Genomic DNA, 19,485 nt, shown 5'->3' on the forward strand with positions numbered 1-19,485 from the left:
TAATAAAATCTCCTAGTGGAAAGTTTTTTCCCTTGGGTTAAGGTTCAGGGAGAGACTTGATCTATGAGTGTTGTCTAACCCTTTAAATCCATTTTTATGGATTACCTTTATGAAAGCTAGGTAAAAAAATTTTTTTATATAATATGAACTTAGCCTCTAAGCTGAGGGTAGGATGCCCTATCCTGACACATATGTATTTTCACAAATTTTGAATACTAACAACAAATAGCATGAACATTTTTAGTTAAGAGGTTCCCAAACTATAAATTACTGAGAACATCTGCCCTAGTTATTGTGTGCGTGTGTGTGTATATATACACATACAAACTCTGAGATTTATGTATGTGCTAGGGTGTGGATAGAAAGACAACATGAGTTGGGTTAGGAATTCGAGGCACTGTGAAAGCCAGCAAGACAGAAAACAGACAATGGATATCATCTTTGATAAATTTATTTATCATTAAACTTGAATTAAATAAACTCTTTATTTTGACTAAAAGGCAATCAGTTCCATTAAAGAAAATTACTCATTCTTATGTCAGCTACCAAATATTTACATGTTCATCTTTACATGAATTACATTTTAGATCCACCTCAAGTATTATGAAAAGCAGAAGCTAACCCTGCTTTGCAAGCGGATGGAACTTTGTTTACTCTTTGTATGAACCAATCATTAAACTATGTTCAAAGACACCCCAATATATAACAGCTTCTCATTATTATTTTCCCAACATGTATCCTATCCCAACTTGTATCCATTAAATCCTAGCTTTCAAAGACCAAACTATTATTAACAAGTGACTTATATCTTAATGAAAAACAGCAAAAATCATGTTTAGTGGAGTATAATCAATATTCAAATAGAACTGAATAGTTAAGTGGCAATGTATATTTGAGACATGTTCATTTAGAAATACTTTTGTTTTAAATTTTGCTTTCAGGTGACTAAAGCAGATCTATAAATAAAAGTAAATATATATATAAAAAAGTGTATGCCATGCATTTTATGAGCACAAGTTTTTGTAAAACAATGAAATATCTGCTTCAGCAAATTATATAGTCTGGGAATCCCAAGGGACTCCCTCCTCCTTATACGATACTAACCAGTAACAAAATATAAACAGTGCTTAGTAAAAAGGGCCCAATCCCTGCATTAGACAAAGCCGCGGGTCAGGTTTTTGCCTGTTAGCATGTCATCAAACAACCTGTCCATCTGCTCAAGATCCCAGTGAAAAAGTCTATGAAGTCTAAGTAAATGGAATTACTTTGTCATACAGTATTTGGGAAACAAATCATAACTGAAGCAAAACAAACAAACAAACAAACAAACAAATGAACTGGAGCCTGGACACTAATCTTATACTTTAGACAGCTAAAGGAAGGAACAACTGTTGGCCAATCAAGTGGGTGTTAGAGGGGTAAGGATCATTTACTTTCAGAATATTGATAAACATACAATTACTGAAAACTCAAAATGTTCTAATATAAGGCAATGTACTGGGTTTTTAAGTTTCTTCTATGACCTGTTCAAGAACCCTTCTTGGACCACACTCTTTATATCTGCTCTTTTTGTGTTTGCTACTTAAAAATACTGAGCCCTGGCTGGTGTAGCTCAGTGGATTGAGCACGGGCCTGTGAAGCAAGGGGTAGCTGGTTCGATTCCCAGTCAGGGCACATCCTGGCTTGCGGGTGAGGTCCCTAGTGAGGGACACATGAGAGGCAACCACACATTAATGTTTCTCTCCCACTTTCTCCTTCCCTTCCCCTCTCTCTAAAAAATAAATAAGTAAAATATAAAAAATAAAAAATATTGAATATGTATGTAGTTCCAACACCATAAGGTTTACAATTCTAAAAGGTAAAATGGTAAAGTCATTGGCATATGTTCAAACATAAAGCTACATGTAGTAGCTGCCAATGCTGCCTAGGGCAAAAAAAATAAGAGCTGGGACAAACACAACAATCAAAGTGAAAAGCCTGGGAGGAAAGCAGATGCTTTGGGAAAACACCTGGGAAGACCCTGCAATTTCACCTCTGGCATGAAGAACACGAAGATGTTCTGCACATAAAATAAAAGCTAAGAAAGAGCTGTAATCTTCCAGCTGTTGAAGGTATGCTCCTACATACCCAACAGCCCATCTGCAAAGACTGGGAGAGTTTTGTTTTTGGTTTACAGGTATTTAAGAAAATCTCTTTAAAAAAGGTTTTATTTATTTTATTTTTAGAGAGTGAGGAGAGAGAAAGGGAGAGAAACATCAATGTGTGGTTGCCTCTCATGTACCCCCTATTGCACCTGGCCTGCAACCCAAGCATGTGCCCTGACTTGGAACTGAACCAATAACCCTTTGGTTCACAGGCCAGCACTCAGTCCACTGAACCACACCATCCAGGGCAGGAAATCTCTTTTAAATAACCAGTGGACCACTAAGCTAATGGAACAGAGACTTCATTGGCCACAGACACAAAGGACTTTGGAGTTTTACAAAATTAATTTAGAAAAGTAACCAAACTAAAGCAAAACAACTTTGGGGAGAGGGAAGAATCTGGTTTCAGAGCTTCAACATAATATTCAAAATGTCCAGTTTTCAATAAAAATTTTAGGGCATGCAAAGAAATAAGAAAGTATGGCTTATACAGGAAAAAAAAGACAAAGACTTTAAACAGGTATTTTAAATATGTTCGAAGAGCTAAATAAAGGAAACCATGTACAGAGAACTAAAGGAAACCACAAGAATGAGGTTTCACCAAAAAATAAGAACATCAACAGAGAAAAATTATAAGAAAGAAACGAAATAGGACTTCTGGAGTTGAAAACTACAATAACTGAAATAAAAAATTATTAGAATAAGTTTTATTATGCAGTAGCACAATTCCCTTCCCTGCCTTTAGAGGGAAAAGCTTGCATACTTATTTTTCACATGAACTTTAGAACCATTGTCTATAATAGTCTGATTAGAATTTTATTAAATTCTGCAATATGATATTTTTATATTAAGTTTTTTGTCCAGTAAGACAGTGTATCTATTCTCGAAATTGTTTTAATTTTTTACTACATAAATATGTACATAAATTTCTCTTGAAATTGTTTTAATTCCTTAATATGTAAGAATAGTTGGCTAGATTATTTGAACCAGTCTTTGTACTGAAAAATAAAATATTTTACAAGAAATCCTTAAAAGCAATAAAGTGTTGACAAGAAAGTAAAGTGGGAATTCAGACAGCAAAGTACAACTTTTAAACAATGAAGTGGCTTTTTGTCTATTAGGTTTCTTTGGGTTGCTCCTTGGATGCTTTATGGAGCAAGAGGCACAGAAGTAGAGGTGGAAAAATGAATAGAAAAATCTTACCCACTCTAAACCAAGAAGACCCTTAAGAGCTAGGCTATATGCTCAGGGTAAGAGTAAACCAAAAGTAACTCTCACTTCCTAACATGCAAATTGAGAAGAGATGGAAGGGAACAAAGCCACTGTGACTATGGCTGATTCTCCTGTGGATAGGAGGAAGTGAGTCTCCTCAACCTGGGAGGTCGGGAACATCCCAGGTGGTGAACTAAGTATGAAATGGTCCTGAAATGGCAGTGTCCCCAGTGCCAGTTACTGTTAATAGCAAAGGTTAAAGTGGCCGGGAGGAAGGCCCATTCATTCTAGGCCTTAGGACCTCTACAAATAGTTTTTTCAAAAATTATTTTTTTAAGATTTTATTTGTTTTTAGGAGAAGAAGGAAGGGAGAAACACAGGTAGAGAAACATCATGTGCAAAACAGAAACATCAATCAGTTGCCTCTCATATGCCCCCAACTGTGGACCTGGCCCATAGCTCAGGCACCTGCCCTGATAAGGAATCAAACAGGTGACCTTTTGGTTCACAAGCTGGCACACTCAATCCACTGAGCCACACCAGCCAGGGCTCCACAAATAATTTAAGGGCAACAAACAATATATGATTAAAGATAACCAAACCCAAAAGGAAAAAACAAGGCACAATGAGCAAGCAGCACAATTTATAGGGAGCATTGTCAGACCCATACCCAACTGCAAATATTTAATCCCAACTGGGATTAAATAACACACATGACAAAACAAATGACTATTGCATGTAAATCTTGGAAATATCCTCGGAGAAATGCAAAGTATAAAAAGTGCATAGAAGATTGGGGGAAAAAGGCAATACAACTTCTAAATACATAGAAATCACAATGTAAAAATACAATAGGTTTGGCAGCAGACTAGATACAACAGAAGGACTGGAAGATAAAAGATTATCCAGAAAACATCAAAGACCAAAAAGACAGAAAAGACAAAAAGGTTTCAAACAATACAGTGCACAGAGTACGAACTACCAAGTTCCAGAAAAGCACAAATGGGACAGAGGCAGGATCTGATTATTCTAGATCTGATAGAAAATATCAACCAACATGTTTAAGAAGACCAAGAACCTCAAAGCTATCTACAAATCACAATATAATATAGTCAAACTGCAGAATATGAGAGAATTCTTAAAAGCAAAAAACCCAAACCATTCAAAAATATATTTATGGGAATATATATTAAAAATATATTGTTTAGCCCCATCTGGCATAGCTCAGTGGATTGAGTGCTGGCCTGTGAACCAAAAGGTTGCTAGTTCAATTCCCAGTCTATTGGGGGGCATGTGAGAGGCAACCACACATGACAACTTAAAAAATATATTTAAAGTGAGATTCAACCTTTTAAAGTTTGTTTGTTTGTTTATTTATTTTTAAAGAGAGAGGAAGGGTTGGGGTGGGGAGAGGGAGAGAGAGAGAGAAAGAAAACACTGATTTGTTCCACTTATTTATGCATTCACTGGCTGACTCTTGTATGTGCCCTGACCAAGGACCAAACCCACAACCTTGGCATACTGGAACAATGCTCTAACCTACAGGTGGCAAACATAAGGCCCATGGGCCGAATCCGGCCAGCCCTCCACCTTGTTTCTACCTGGTGGCAGTGCAGCTCTCACTTAACTGTTAAGGAGTTATGCGGTCCTAAAATTACATTCAGCCCTTTGAAGGCAACTAACTGCAGGACTGATGTGGCCCCCTGTGAAAATGAGTCTGACACTCCTGATCTAACCAACTGAGCTTGCCAGCCAGAGCAAAAACATTATTTTTAAAATAAGACAAGAAAAATCAGCTACTTTTCAACAATGAAAAGTAAAACTACACTGAAAGAAAATAACTGCAAGCCCAGAATGTTATATCCCTGCAGAAAATTGCTTTCAAACATAAATTAACTAGGAAATTTCTATCCTTATATTCAGGAATAGTATGAATAACAAGAACTATGTGATTCCTGAAGGTAAATAAATCTAAAATCATATGAACTTGGCATGATTTAAATTAGTACATTTCTTTTTTTCCCCAGAAGATTTTATTTATTTATCTTTAGAAGGGAAGGGAAGAAGAGAGGGAGAGAAATATCAATGTACGGTTGCCTGTCATTCACCCCCTGCCGGGAACTGGCCTGCAACTCAGGCATGTGCCCTGACTGGGAAGCGAACCATCATCCTTTGGTTCACAGGCCTGTGCTCACAATCCACTGAGCTACACACCAGCCAGGGCAGTACATTTCTTTTAAAGAGAATTTTAATGACAATTTCTTTAAGCCAAAACTGACAACAAATGCAGGAATAAAAATAGTAAAATAATTTGTAAAATCTCAAATGCTTCAAACTAGTCTTTAACAAGATTTATTTTTTCTTGTTATGATAGGTCTATGTAGGTTTTTTACCTCTCTGGTTAATAGTGGCAATTTATATTTCATCAAATGTTATTTTCTCCAGAACTTCAATTTTGTTATTAAATAACAAAAACTGTACTTTGCACAGAATGCCACTATTCTAATTTCTTTTGTTTCACAGCTAATTTGACTTTATGTTTCTCTTTTCCTTGATTAGGCCTACCAGAGATTTAGGGGGGAAAAAATTCCAGCTTTGCAATTTGCAGAACAGTGAGTGTACTAAATTCATATGCATAAAAGAGGGGGATCTGTGTGTGTGTGTGTGTCTTCATGGTTTACAAATGCAGAAAATCTCTGAAAAGATATAAAAGAAACAGAAGCAAATCATATCTGATTAGACTTGTATTTGTATTTAGAATATATCAAGAACTATTGCTACTCGATAATAAAAAGATAAACCACCCAATTTAAAAATAGGCAAAGGCCTGAATAGACAGTTTTCAAAAGGGCATAAAAATGGCCAATAAACACATGAGTAAATGATCAATATCATTAACCAGTAGGGAAATTCAATGAAAACCAAAATGAGTCCTGGTTGGTGTGGCTCAGTGGATTGAACACATGCAGGCCTGCGAACCAAAAGGTGGATGGATTCCCAGTCAAGGCACGTGCCTGGATTTTGGGCCAGGTCCCCATAGGGGGCACATGAAAGGTACCTACATATTGATGTTTGTCCCTCTCTTTATCCCTCCCTTCCCCTGTTGAAAAATAAATTAAAAAATCTTAAAACAAACAAACAAAAAACAACAAACCAAACCCTACAATAAGGCACCACTTTACACTAGAATGGCTAGAAAACATATATGTACACAAAAACTTGTGCACAGCAGTATTATTTTCAATAGCCAAAAAGTAAATACAATCCAAACGGACCCAGTAAATAAGTGGATAAATACAATGTGGTATGTCTATATAATGGAGTATTACTCATAAAAGACCTGATACATTATAACCTGAATAATGAAAACATGTTAAGAAGTCAGCCACAAAGAACCACATGTTGCATGATGGCTAAGGGGTATATGGTTTCTTTTTGACGGTAATTAAAAATGTTCTAAAAGTGATTGTGGTGATGAATGCCGAACTATGAATATACTAAAAAACACTCTACTGTATACTTTAAATGGGTAAAATGCACAGTGTATCAATCATAGTTAACTAAGAGTTGTTTAAAAAACTATGAATGTTGGTTACCTAAGGGAGGAGGTGGCTAGAGATATTTTTGTTGTATCTTTTAAGTTTTGGATAGATTACCTATTAAATGATTCAACTTTAATAAACAAAACCCACAGTCTTGGTTTTAGTCACCTTTTCTGCTTATTTTTATTTAATTAATTTCAGTTTTCACACTTTTTTCCCCCTTCCTTTCTACTTAATTTCAGCCAATTTGCTGCTCCTTGTATTTCAAGTTGAATAATGTTTATTTTCAACCTTTCACTTAATAAGTTTTAAGCCTAGGGAATATACATATTCCCTAGAGGCTTTTATATAGAGTATATTTCTTATCAATTTCAGATAATTACACATTATTACTAAATTTATAATAAGCCACAGATTCGAAAGAATATTTTTCTTTGTTTGGAAGATTTTATTGATTTATTTTTTAGGAAGAGGGGACAGGAGAAAGAGAGGGAGAGAAACATCGATGTGTGAGAGATACATCCACTGGGTGCCTCTTACATACTCCCACCTGGGGACCTGGCCCGTAACCCAGGCATGTGCCCTGACTGGGAATCAAACCTGCAACCTTCTAGTTTCTTAGGCTGGCACTGAATCCACTGACCCACTCCAGCCAAGGCTCTTTTTTTTTTTGAAAGAGTATTTTTCTTAATCTCCAAGCAGTTAAAGTTCTTTTGGTTCTTTTGATGCCCTAATTTCTAGTTTTGTTATGTTATAAAATGTAGACAGAAAAGCCTTTACTTTTGGGATTTACTAGTTTTGTTTGTAGACAACTATGGTTGATTTTTGTAAAATGTTCCTGGGGTCTTAAACAAAAAAATGATTTCTATTTCTAAGATACAAAAATGGTGTGTGCGTATTTGATTTTTTTACTTCATCTGTTAAATTCTGAAAGTGATGAAATCAAATCCTCTACTTCTAAATTAGATTATTTGGCCTAAATAATCTGTCTCTTAGAGACTTAACATTTTTGATAACTGATGTTTGGTTGGCTTTATGTCTTCCATCATAATTTTATATTTGATTTTCACATTCTATTCCTGCAATGATCACTGCCCTATTTTAAATCACTTTCTTTAAAAAATGCTTTTTTAAAATTTACTTACAAACTACTGAGGAATCAATGTTTTTTCTTTTTCCAGTTTGAGACATAACTGACATCAGTACCATGTAAGTTTAAGGCGTACAGCATAATGATATGACTTACATCTATTGTGCAATTAAATATTTGAATACTTTCCTGTCAATTAAAAACATATTCTATAAACCCATATCCAATTCAAGACATTCAGAATGCTTTTCCTTCTTCAGTATATCTAACCAAGTCTCTGATCCCAGATAAGGCAAGATTTTTCAAATGATTTTACTTACCAAGTTCCTCCCCCCACACCAATCTCCTAAGTTCTGTGGAAATAGCTTAGCACTGTTAGATTCACATTATTAGGTTTTCCCTTACAGTACCTTTTCATAGAATTTTTAAAATGAACACTTAAAATTCATATGATCACCTGTTTATGTTTATTGCTTATCACTGTTCCCCTAACTTGACACCTGTTTTGGTTTAACAGTCCTTCTACATGTAACCCAATGATATCTATTTCTAAGCCACTTTAAGTCTTTTTTTTGCCTTTATCTGTCAATAATCTACAAATGTTCCAGCTTTCACTGCTATAAAAAACTAATTTTTGTTTTTTTCCTTTTTAATATATTTTGATTATGCCATTACAGTTGTCCCATTTCACCCTTCATTCCCCTCTACCCTGTACATCCCTCTCCCACCATTCCCCCCCTTTAGTTTATGTCCATGTGCCACAAGTTCTTTAGATTCTATATTCCCCATACTATTCTTGCTCTCCCCCCTGTCTATTTCTACCTACTGTCTATGCTACTTATTCCCTGTACCTTCTCCCCACTTCTCCTCCTCCCACTCCTGGTGCTAACCCTCCATGTGATCTCCATTTCTATGGTTCTGCTCCTGATCTAGCTGTCCTCTTAGTCTGCTTGTTAATAACTGTGAGTTTGCTGTCCTTTCACTGTTCATATTTTTAATCTTCTTTTTCTTAGCTAAGTCCCTTTAACATTTCACACAATAAGGGCTTGTTGATGATGAATTCCTCGAACTTGACCTTATCTGAGAAGCACTTTATCTGCCCTTCCATTCTAAATGAAAGCTTTGCTGGGTAGAGCAATCTTGGATGTAGTTTTTTGGATTTCATGACTTGGAATACTTCTTTCCAGCCCCTTCTTGCCTGGAAGGTCTCTTTTGAGAAATCAGCTGACAGTCTGATGGGAACTCCTTTGTAGGGGACTGCCCCTTTATCCCTCGCTGCTTCTAGGATTCTCTACTTCATTTTAATCTTGGCTAATGTCATTATGATGTGCCTTGGTGTGTTCCTTCTTGGGTCCAACTTCTTTGGGACTCTCTGAGCTTCCTGGATTTCCTGGAAGTCTATTTCCTTTGCCAGCTTGGGGAAATTCTCCTTATTATTTGTTCCAATAAGTTTTCCACTTGTCCTTCCTCTTCCCCTTCTGGTACCCCTATAATTCGGATGTTGGAACGTTTAAAGATGTCCTGGATGTTCCCAAGCCTCTCCTCATTTTTTGAATTCTTGTTTCTTCATTTTTTTTCTGTTTGGTCATTGTTTTCTTCCTTCTGGTCCACTCCCTTGATTTGAGTCCCAGTTTCCTTTCCATCACTATTGGTTTCCTGTGCATTTCCCTTCATTTCTCTTAGTTTAGCCTTCATTTGTTCCTCTAATTTATGACGAAAATCAATTTATGACTTTGGTGTTCACCAGGGCAGGTCAGCCCAGTCCCTGGGTTGTGACGTGTATGTGGGGGTGGGGTCAGAGAGGGGCAATGGTGTTTGTTCCGCTCTCTCTGATTTCAGTCCCCTCTGCTGCTTACTGCAAGCAAACCAGGATCCCCTGGTGCTGGCTCCCGGGTATGTGGGCGTCTCCAACGAACTCTCTGTGAGCCTGGGAGCTTCTCCTGGCACCTTGACCACTAAAGTTTTTCCAATTGGTACTTTTAGACTTTAATTCCTGTCGCTGGGACCCTAGCCTGTGCGGTCTGTGTCACTGCTCGCTCCTTCGTTTGGTTTATCTACATGCGAATGTATGACCTAGGTCAGCTAGCTGCTTTTCACCCTCACTAGGTCCGCCCATTGCCACCCCACACCCGGGATCTGCCAACTGCCACCTGCGCACCTGGGTCGGTCTGACCACTTTTTCCTGCACAACCCCTCTACACCAGCTGTTGACTCTGCCCCTCTTACTGCTCTGGCTGAATGGTTTGTTGTTGTTGGACTTCCGTACAGTTCAATTTTCTGTCTGTTTTGGTTGCATTTTTGTTACTAAACTTTGTTGTCTTTAAACTTGGTTGTGTGAGGAGGCACAGTATTTTCACCTACACCTCCATCTTGGCCAGAAGTCTACTTTTTCTTCTTTTGTAAACATCCTGTTTAGGTGAGAGCCTAACACTTAAACTCAGAAATTTCACCAGCTTTTGGTTAGGGAAAAGCAGTTTTTGTTTTAAATTGTTGCCTGGCACTTTTAATCTACAAATTCTTATCTTCACCTGTTCCCCCCACCCCAATCCTGAAATGCCTCCTACACACAATGCTTTCCAGCAATGCCCATTCTTTTATATTCTTTTTTTTTAAGATAAAGATTTTATTTATTTATCTTTAGAGGGGAAGAAAATGAGAGAGGGAGAGCAATACCATCAATGTATGGTTGCCTCTCATGCCTCCCCTGCTGGGAACTGGCCTGCAACTCAGGCATGTGCCCTGACTGGGAATTGAACTGTGATCTTTTGGTTCACAGGCCTGCACTCAATCCACTGAGCTACACCAGGCAGGGCCATTCTTTTATTTATATATATATATATATATATATATATATATATATATATATATATATACACACATTTACATATATATAAATACATTTATTTATATATATAAATATATAATGTATTCAATTCTTCTTTTTTAAATTTTATTTATTTATCTTTAGAAGGGAAGGAGAGGAGAGGAGAGAAATATCCATGTATGGTTGCTTCTGGTGCATCCCCTGCTGGGAACTGGCCTACAACCCAGGCATGTGCCCTGATGGGGAATCGAACCGCGATCTTTTGGTTCAAAGGCCCGTGCTCAATCCACTGAGCTACCCCAGCCAGGGCCTATATTCTTGTATAAAATTTAAAATATGTAAATCTTTTAAGTTTTTGAAACCCCCCCCTTACCTTGTAAAAATTCTTTTTTAAAATAAATTTTATCTATTTATCTTTAGAAGGGAAGGAGAGAGAGAGAGAGAGAGAGAGAGAGAGAGAGAGAGAGAGAGAGAGAGAGGGAAATATCAATGTATGGTTGTTTCTCATGTGTCCCCTGCTGGGAACTGGCCCCTGCTAGGAACTGGCCTGCAACCCAGGCATGTACCCTGACTAGGAATCGAACCGCGATCTTTTGGTTCGCACTCCTGTGCTCAATCCAGAGCTACACCAGCCAGGGCTAAAAATTCTTATTAAAATTCTAACAAAATTCTCTTCCACCACTCTAGCCTGGTGGCTCAGTTGGTAGGACCATTGTCCTATATACCAAAAACATTGCAGGGTTGCTCTCTGGTGAGGGCACATATAGAAGCTGTGGTTCAATATTCTGTCGGTGTGTACGGGTGGCAACCCATGGATGTTTCTCTCTCTGTGTAAAATTGATAAACATGTCCTCAGGTTAGGGGTTTAAAAAAGCTCTCTCCTGTCCCTTGCTTTAATGTGACTCCAGTCACCACCTACACTTCTGATAGACTCTACTTCGAACTACTGTAATTCCTTAACCATACATATGTATTTTGTATATTAGCATACTAGTTGTCTCTTCAGCAGTTAGTAAGAAAGGATAAAGAAATTTTCTATCAGCTTGTTTTCCACTCAGAAGTTTGTGAGAAACACTGAAACTCTGGTTCAGTGTTGGACAGTAGAAAGTAATGATTAAAAGTAAGAGCTCTAGATCCCTTGGGCAAGTAATTTAACCTCTCTGTCTCATGTTCCCCATCTATGAAAAGGATAACAATGAAAGTACTTAAGCAGAGAGCCTGGCAAAGGAAAGTATTATCTTAGTGCTTATTAAACATTTATAGCACTAAAGGTTTTTAGAAAAGGTATTATCACATCTCCATAAACCTGTAGGTAAAATAATGTCACAGAAAAATCCCAAAGACTATATAACCCTAATCTAAACTTTGATGTAACAAGGGTGATGAGGTAAAGATAAGAGTAAGGATTGCTCAGCGTTACCTATCATCACTAATGATAAAAACTCATAATAATAAAAGGAGCTTTCCAACAAGAGGATATATTTCTGGTAGATACACATTTATGCACCCAACATAGGAACACTTAAATATGTAAAGCAAATCATGATGGACATAAAGAGAATAAGTTTCCAGTCATAGTAGAGGATTTCAATACCCCATTGACATCAATGGATAGATCTTCCAGACACAAAATCAACAAGGAAACAGTGGACTTAAATGAGACACTAGATCAGATGCATTTAATTGATATCTTTGGAGTATTTTTCCCCAAAGAAGCAGACTACACATTATTTTCAAGCACACATGGAACATTTTCTAGGGCAGACCATGTTAGGTAAGACACATAGTAAGTCTCAATGAATTTTAGAAGACTGAAATCATATCAAGCACCTTCTCTGACCGTAATGGTATGAAACTAGAAATTAACCACAAGGAAAAAAAAAAAAACCCTTAAAAACACACAGTCATGGAGGCTAAATAATGTTACTAGAAGGTTAACAATGAGACCAAGGAAGAAATCAAAAGTTATCATGAAACTTTTAAAAATGAGAACAAACCAAAATCTATGGGAAACAGCAAAAGCAGTCCTAAGAGGAAAACTCACAGCATTATGGGCCTATTTCAGGAAATAAGAAAAAACTAAAGTAAACTAACCTATCACTAAAAGAACTGGAAAAACAAAACAAAACAAAACAGTAAGATCAACAAACCTTTAACTAGACTCATCAAGAAAAAATGAGAGGACCCAATCAATACAATAAAAAATGAAAGAGAAGTAACAAATGACACCAAAGAAATACAAAGGATTTTAAGAAAATATTACTAACAACTATATACCAACAAACTGGACAATCTAGAAAAAATGGATAAATTCCTAGAAACATACAATCTTCCAAAACCGAATCAGGAAGAGTCAGAGCATCTTAATAGACACATTACAACTAGTGAAACTGGAGCAGTAATGACAACAAAACCAAACCAAACCCAAACAATAAAAGATCCACACTGGGTGGGTTCACAGGTAAATTTTACCAAACATTCAAAGAACTAACACCTACCCTTCTTAAACTATTAAAAAAAAATTCAAGAGGAACGAAAACTCCCAAGCTCACTCTGCAAGGCCAGCATTATCCTACTTCCAAAACCAGATAAAGACACTACAAAGAAAGAAAATATAAGCTAATATCCCTGATGAACACAGATGCTAAAATCCTCAACCAAATATCAGCAAACTAATATTTTGCTATTAGTAGGATCCAGCAATATATTAAAAAGTCATACACCGCCCTGGCTGGTGTAGCTCAGTGGATTGAGCGTGGGCTGTGAACCAAAGGGTCACTAGTTCAATACCCAGTCAGGGCACATACCTGGGTTTCTGGCCAGGTCCCCTGTGTGGGCTATGTGAGAGGCAACCACAGATTGATGTTTTTCTCCCTCTCTTAAAAGAAAAAAGTCATACACCACGATCAAGTGAGATTTGTTCAGGGAATGCAAGTTTTGTACAATATCCACAAATCAATAAATGTGATATACCACATAAACAAAATGAAGAATAAAAACATACGATCATATCCACAGATGCAGAAAAAAACCATTTTATAAAATCCAGTACATGCCCCAGCCAGGTAACTCAGTTGATTAGAACATCATCTGGACATTCCAAGGTTCCAGGTTCAATCCCCAGTCAGGGCACATACAAGAATCAAACAAAAGGCCCTGGCTGGTGTGGCTCAGTGAATTGAGTGCTGGCCTGCAAACCAGAGTTGCCAGTTCAATTCACAGCCAGGGCACATGCCTGGGTTGAGGGCCAGGTCCCTAGCAGGGGGTGTGCAAGAGGCAACCACACACTCATGTTTCTCTCCCTCCCTTCCTCTCTGTCTCTAAAAATAAGTAAAATCTTTAAGAAAAAAAGAAAAACCCTCGAACAATGAATGTATAAATAACTGGGACAACAAATTGATGCCTGTCTCTCTTTCTCTCTGCTCCCCTCCCTACAAATCAATAAAAAATAAAATAAAATAAAATCCCATTTATGACAAAATCTCTCATCAGAGTGGGAATAGAGGGTGCATACCCCAATGTAATAAAGGTCATATATGACAAACCCATTATACTCAATGGACAAAAACTAAAAGCATTTCTTTTAAGATCAGGAATAAGACAGGAATGTCCACTTTCATTACTCTTATTCAACATTGTACTGTAAGTCCTACTCACAGCAATCAGAAAAAAATAAAAAGCACTGAAATTGGAAAGGAGAAAACAACACTGTCATTATTTACAGATGACATGATACTGGGCATAGAAAACCCTCACAACTCCACCGAAAAGCTACTAAATCTAATAAATGAATTTGGCAAAGTAGCAGGGTACAAAATTAACATTCATAAATCAGTGGCATTTCTATTCACCAATAATGAATTATCAGAAAAAGAAATTACACTGTGTTCATGGATGGATAGAATGAACATCACTGAAATGTACACAGTAATCAAAGCAATCTATAGATTCAACACAATTCCTATTTAAATAACAATGGCATATTTCACAGATCTAGAACAAATATTCCAAAAATTTATATGGAGTCATAAAAGATACCAATAGCTTCAGCAATCTTGAGAAAGAAAAGCAAAGTCGGAGGGATAGCTACTGTAATCAGAACAGCCTGGTACTAGCATAAGAACAGGCATATAAATCAATGGAACAGAACAGAGAGCACAGAAATAAACCCATGCCTACATGATCAATTAGTATTTGACAAAGGAGGCAAGAACATACAATGGAATAAAGTCAGTCTCTTCAATAAATGGTGCTGGGAAAACTGAACAGGTACACGCAAAAAAAAAGAAACTAGACCACCAACTTACACCATATACAAGAATGAACTCAAAATGGATAAAAGACTTAAATATAAGCAGTGAAAACATAAAAATCCTAGAAGAAAACTCTTGTAGCAACATTTTTTTGCCAATGTCTCCTAGAGGAAGGGCAATAAAGGGAAAAAAATCAATAAATGAGGCTACATTAAACTAAATAATTTCTGCACAACTAAAGAAACTATAAACAAAATGAAAAGGGAACTCACATACAGCGCCACAGAGCAGTGAAGCAGGTTGCCTCATCCTGGTGAATACCTAAGGCTCCATCCCTTATAACAGGTGCACCAAAACAGGGAGTCAAAGCAGCTCTACCTAATACATAGAAACTAACACAGGGAGGCTGCTAAATTGAGGACACAAAGAAATATAGCCCAAATGAAAGAACAGATCAAAACTCCAGAAAAAGAAGTAAGCAAAACTAAGATAGCCAACTGATCAGATACAGAGTTCAAAACACTCGTATAAGGATGCTCGGAGAACTCACTGAATATGGCCAACGCATAAGGGAAGAAATAAAGGCTACACTAAGTGAAATAAAGAAATACCCACAGGGAACCAACAGTGAAGGGAAGGAAGTCAGGACTCAAACCAACAATTTGGAACATAAGGAAGAAATAAATAGTCAACCAGTACATAGTGAAGAAACAAGAGTTCAAAATATGAGGAGAGAATAAGACGACTGATGAGATGAATGATAAGACGACTCTGGGACATCTCCAAAAGTGCTAACATCTGAATCATAGAAATGCTAGAAGGGGGAAAAAACAGCAAGAAATTAAAAACTTATTTGAAAAAATGAACGAAAACTTCCCTAGTTTGGTGAAGGAAACAGACATACAAGTGCAGAAAGCATAGAGAGTCCCAAAGAAGTAGGACCCAAAGAGGACCACATCAAGACATATAATTAAAATGCCAAAGGTTAAAGATAAAGAATCTTAAAAGCAGCAAGAAAAAAACAGTTACCTACAAAGGAGTTCCCATAAGACTGTCAGATGATTTCCAAAAAGGCAAGAAAGGACTGGCAAGAAGTACTGCAAGTGATGAAAAGCAAGGGCCTACAATCTAGATTACTATATCCAGCAAAGCTATCATCTAGAGTAGAAGGGCAGATAAAGTGCTTCTCAGACAAGGTAAAGCTAAAGGAGTTCATCATCACCAAGACCTTATTATATGATATGTTAAAGGGACTTATTTAAGAAAAATACGATCAAACTATCAATGGTAAAATGACAATAAATCACAACGATCAACAACTGAATCTAAAAAACAAAAACTAAGCAAACAACTAGAAGAGGAACAGAATCACAGGAATAGATGGAGAGTTATCAGTGGGGAAGGGAAAGGGGAAAAATGGTTAAAAAAGTACAGGGATTAAGAAGCATAACTGGCCCTGGCTGGTGTGGCTCAGTGCATTGAGTGCCAGCCTGCAAATCAAAGGGTAGCTGGTTCGATTCCCACTCTAGGGCACGTGCCCCGGTTATGGGCCACGTGCCCAGTAGGGGGCACATGAGGAGCAACCACACATGATGAAAGAGAGATGTTTCCCTCTCTTTCTTCCTCCCTTCTCCTCTCTAAAAAGCATGCCCTGGTTGGTATGGCTCAGTGGATTAAGCATGGGGCTGTGAAGCAAAGGGTTGCTGGCTCAATTCCCAGAGTCAGGGCACATGCCTGGCTTGCAGGCCAGGTCCCCAGTAGGGGACATATGAGAAGCAACCACACATTGATGTTTCTCTCCTACTCTTTCTCCTTCCCTTCCCTGCTCCCTAAAAATAAATAAATAAAATATTAAAAAGAAAAAGAAAAAGCATAATTGGCAGGTACAAAATAGACAAGGAGATGTTAAAAATAGTATAGGAAATGGAGAAGCCAAAAAACTTAAATGTATGACCCTTGGACATGAACTAAGGTGGGAAACTGTGGGAGGGAGGGAGGACCAGACAGAGGGAAGCAAAGGGGAAAGAAAATTGGGACAACTGTAACAGCATAATCAATGAAATATACTTAAAAGAAGGGAGCCCACTGTATGGAAGAACATTTTTGCCAATGATATAGAGAATAAGAGATTAATTTCCAAAATATATAAAAAAACTTATACTACAACACCAAAAGACAAACAATCCAATTTAAAAAATGGGCATAAAATGGGTACTTCTTCAAAGAGGACATATGGATGGCCAACAGACATATGAAAAAGTGCTCAACATCACTAATCATCAGAAAGATGCAAATAAAAACCACAATGAGATATCACATCACATCTGCCAGAATGGTTACCATCAATAAATCAAGTAACAACAAGTGCTGGTAAGGAGGTGGAGAAAAAGGAACCCTACCACAATGCTGGTGAAAATGCAATCTGGTGTACACACTGTAGAAAACAGTACTGAATACTCAAAAAATTAAAAATGGAACTGCCTTTTGACCCAGTAACCCCACTTCTGGAAATATATTTTAAGAATCCTGAAACATCAATTTATTTTTTCAAAGACTGTATTTATTTTTAGAGAGAATAAGGGAGGGAGAAAGAGAGGGAAAGAAACATCAATGTGTGGTTGCCTCTCATGCACCCCTCACTGGGGACCTGGCCTGCAACCCAGGAATGTGCCCTACACTGGGAATTGAACCCACAACCCTTTGGTTCAAAGACTAGCCTCAACCCACTGAGCCACACCAGGCAATGCTGAAACACCAATTTAAATCAATATATGCACCCCTATGTTCATAGCAGTGTTATTTACCATAGCCAAGATCTGGATACAGTCCAAGTGCTCAGCAGTAGATAAGTGGATAAAAAAGCTGTGGTACATTTACATAATGCAATACTTTGTAGCCGTAAAAAAGAAGGAAATCTTACCTTTTCCAATAGCATGAATGGACTTGGAGAATATTCTGCTAAGTGGAACAGGCCAGTCAGAGAGAGACAAATACCATATGATCTCATTTATATGTGGAATCTAATGAATAAAATAAACTGACAAACTAGAAAAAGAGGCATGGACACATGGAATAGACTAACACCTGCCAGAGGGGAGGGGAAAGGGGGAACTGGATGAAAAAAGGTGAAAGGATTAGCCAAAGAACATGTATGCGTAACTCACAGATAAAGACAACACTGTGGTGATGACCAGAGGGAAGGGGGCAGCAGGGAATGGGTGGAGGCAGGTAAAGGGGTTGGCAGGGGGAAGGGAGAATGGGGACATCTGCATTAGTGTCAACAATAAAATAAAAGGAAAAAAACTCAAAGCACATCAGAAACACCACTCTTATTTATAAAAACTGATTAAAAATATAAGCATAGGCAATTCTAACTTCTGAACCACACCATCCAATGTAGTAAACAACTGGCTAACTGTTACTATTTAAATTTAAATGAATTACAATTCAATTAAGAATTTAGTTATTCGGTTGCACATGCTGAATTTCAAATGCTCAATAGACACAGCTGCCTAGTAGCTATCTCACTGGGCACCACTGCTCTGAACAATGGCAAAATTAAGGGAAAAAAGATTGAATTAGTGGAATTGAACCTGAAGCTGTATCAATTACAAACTGTTAAGGCATCTGTACAAGAACGCAGATCACAAAGGCAATAACTTGGACAACTTTAGTTTTGGACTGGGTTCAAATTCCAGATATGCCACTATGTACCCACAGGATCCTTGATATGTCACTAAAATTACAGGCAGCACATTATAATGGTTAAGAGCACATAATATCTACACTACTTGGATTTGAATTCCAGCTGTTTCTAGCTGTGGAACACTGGGGAAGTTACTTGTTATCTTTAATAGATAGTACTTACCACTTAGAGACATCAAAGATTAAATACTTGTAAAAGCACTTATTGAAACAGAATAATAGCTGGCATTTCTAAGTGTTACAGAAATATGTACCTAATAAAATAAAAATAATCTCTCAAGCCTCTATTAGTTTCAAAATGGGCAAGGTAAAACCTGCTCCGCTTATTTCAAGGTTGTTAAAACAAATTTGAAAAGTTTATAAATTACAAGAATATGTAAAAGCACAAAAGGAAAGAGTTAGGGACTTTATTTTCCATCTTCTTTCATCTCCCACAGTATCCATAAAATCGCTATGCTAACAGCAGACTTTTTAAAATGTTTATAACTTTTATTAAAACTGGAGCATCACTCTCTAGTCATAAAGGGGTAAACCTGAATAAGATGCAGAGTGCTTTTGGGGGGGGGGAACCCCACTTACTATAAATTTACTCTGTTCCAAACAGGGTAGAGATTAGTTAGTACCTACCACAATTTCAGCTCTTAAGGAACACATTACGCACTATAATAAAAATGGCCAACCTTCCAAGCCTTGAAACTGTTACGATGAGTCTCCA

At 37.3% G+C, this 19,485-nt stretch overlaps 1 protein-coding gene across 3 annotated transcripts in view; it reads right to left on the reverse strand.

Moving 5' to 3' along the window:
* The window catches only part of PAIP2 (poly(A) binding protein interacting protein 2), a 28,528-nt gene that overhangs the window by 7,512 nt on the left and 1,531 nt on the right, over window positions 1–19,485 (reverse strand). Inside the window, exon 2 of one of the 3 annotated variants that reach the window (XM_037147513.2) lies at window positions 17,986–18,020. The exons of the other annotated variants lie outside the window; for them this stretch is intronic. The gene's annotated coding sequence lies outside the window, so the exon portion shown is untranslated. The remainder of the gene's footprint in view (window positions 1–17,985; window positions 18,021–19,485) is intronic. 3 annotated transcript variants of the gene reach the window in all.

The sequence above is a fragment of the Artibeus jamaicensis genome, unplaced genomic scaffold (genome assembly GCF_021234435.1).
Source record: "Artibeus jamaicensis isolate MK-2021 breed Jamaican fruit bat unplaced genomic scaffold, CSHL_Jam_final contig_456, whole genome shotgun sequence".
Classification (NCBI taxonomy): Eukaryota; Metazoa; Chordata; class Mammalia; order Chiroptera; family Phyllostomidae; genus Artibeus; species Artibeus jamaicensis.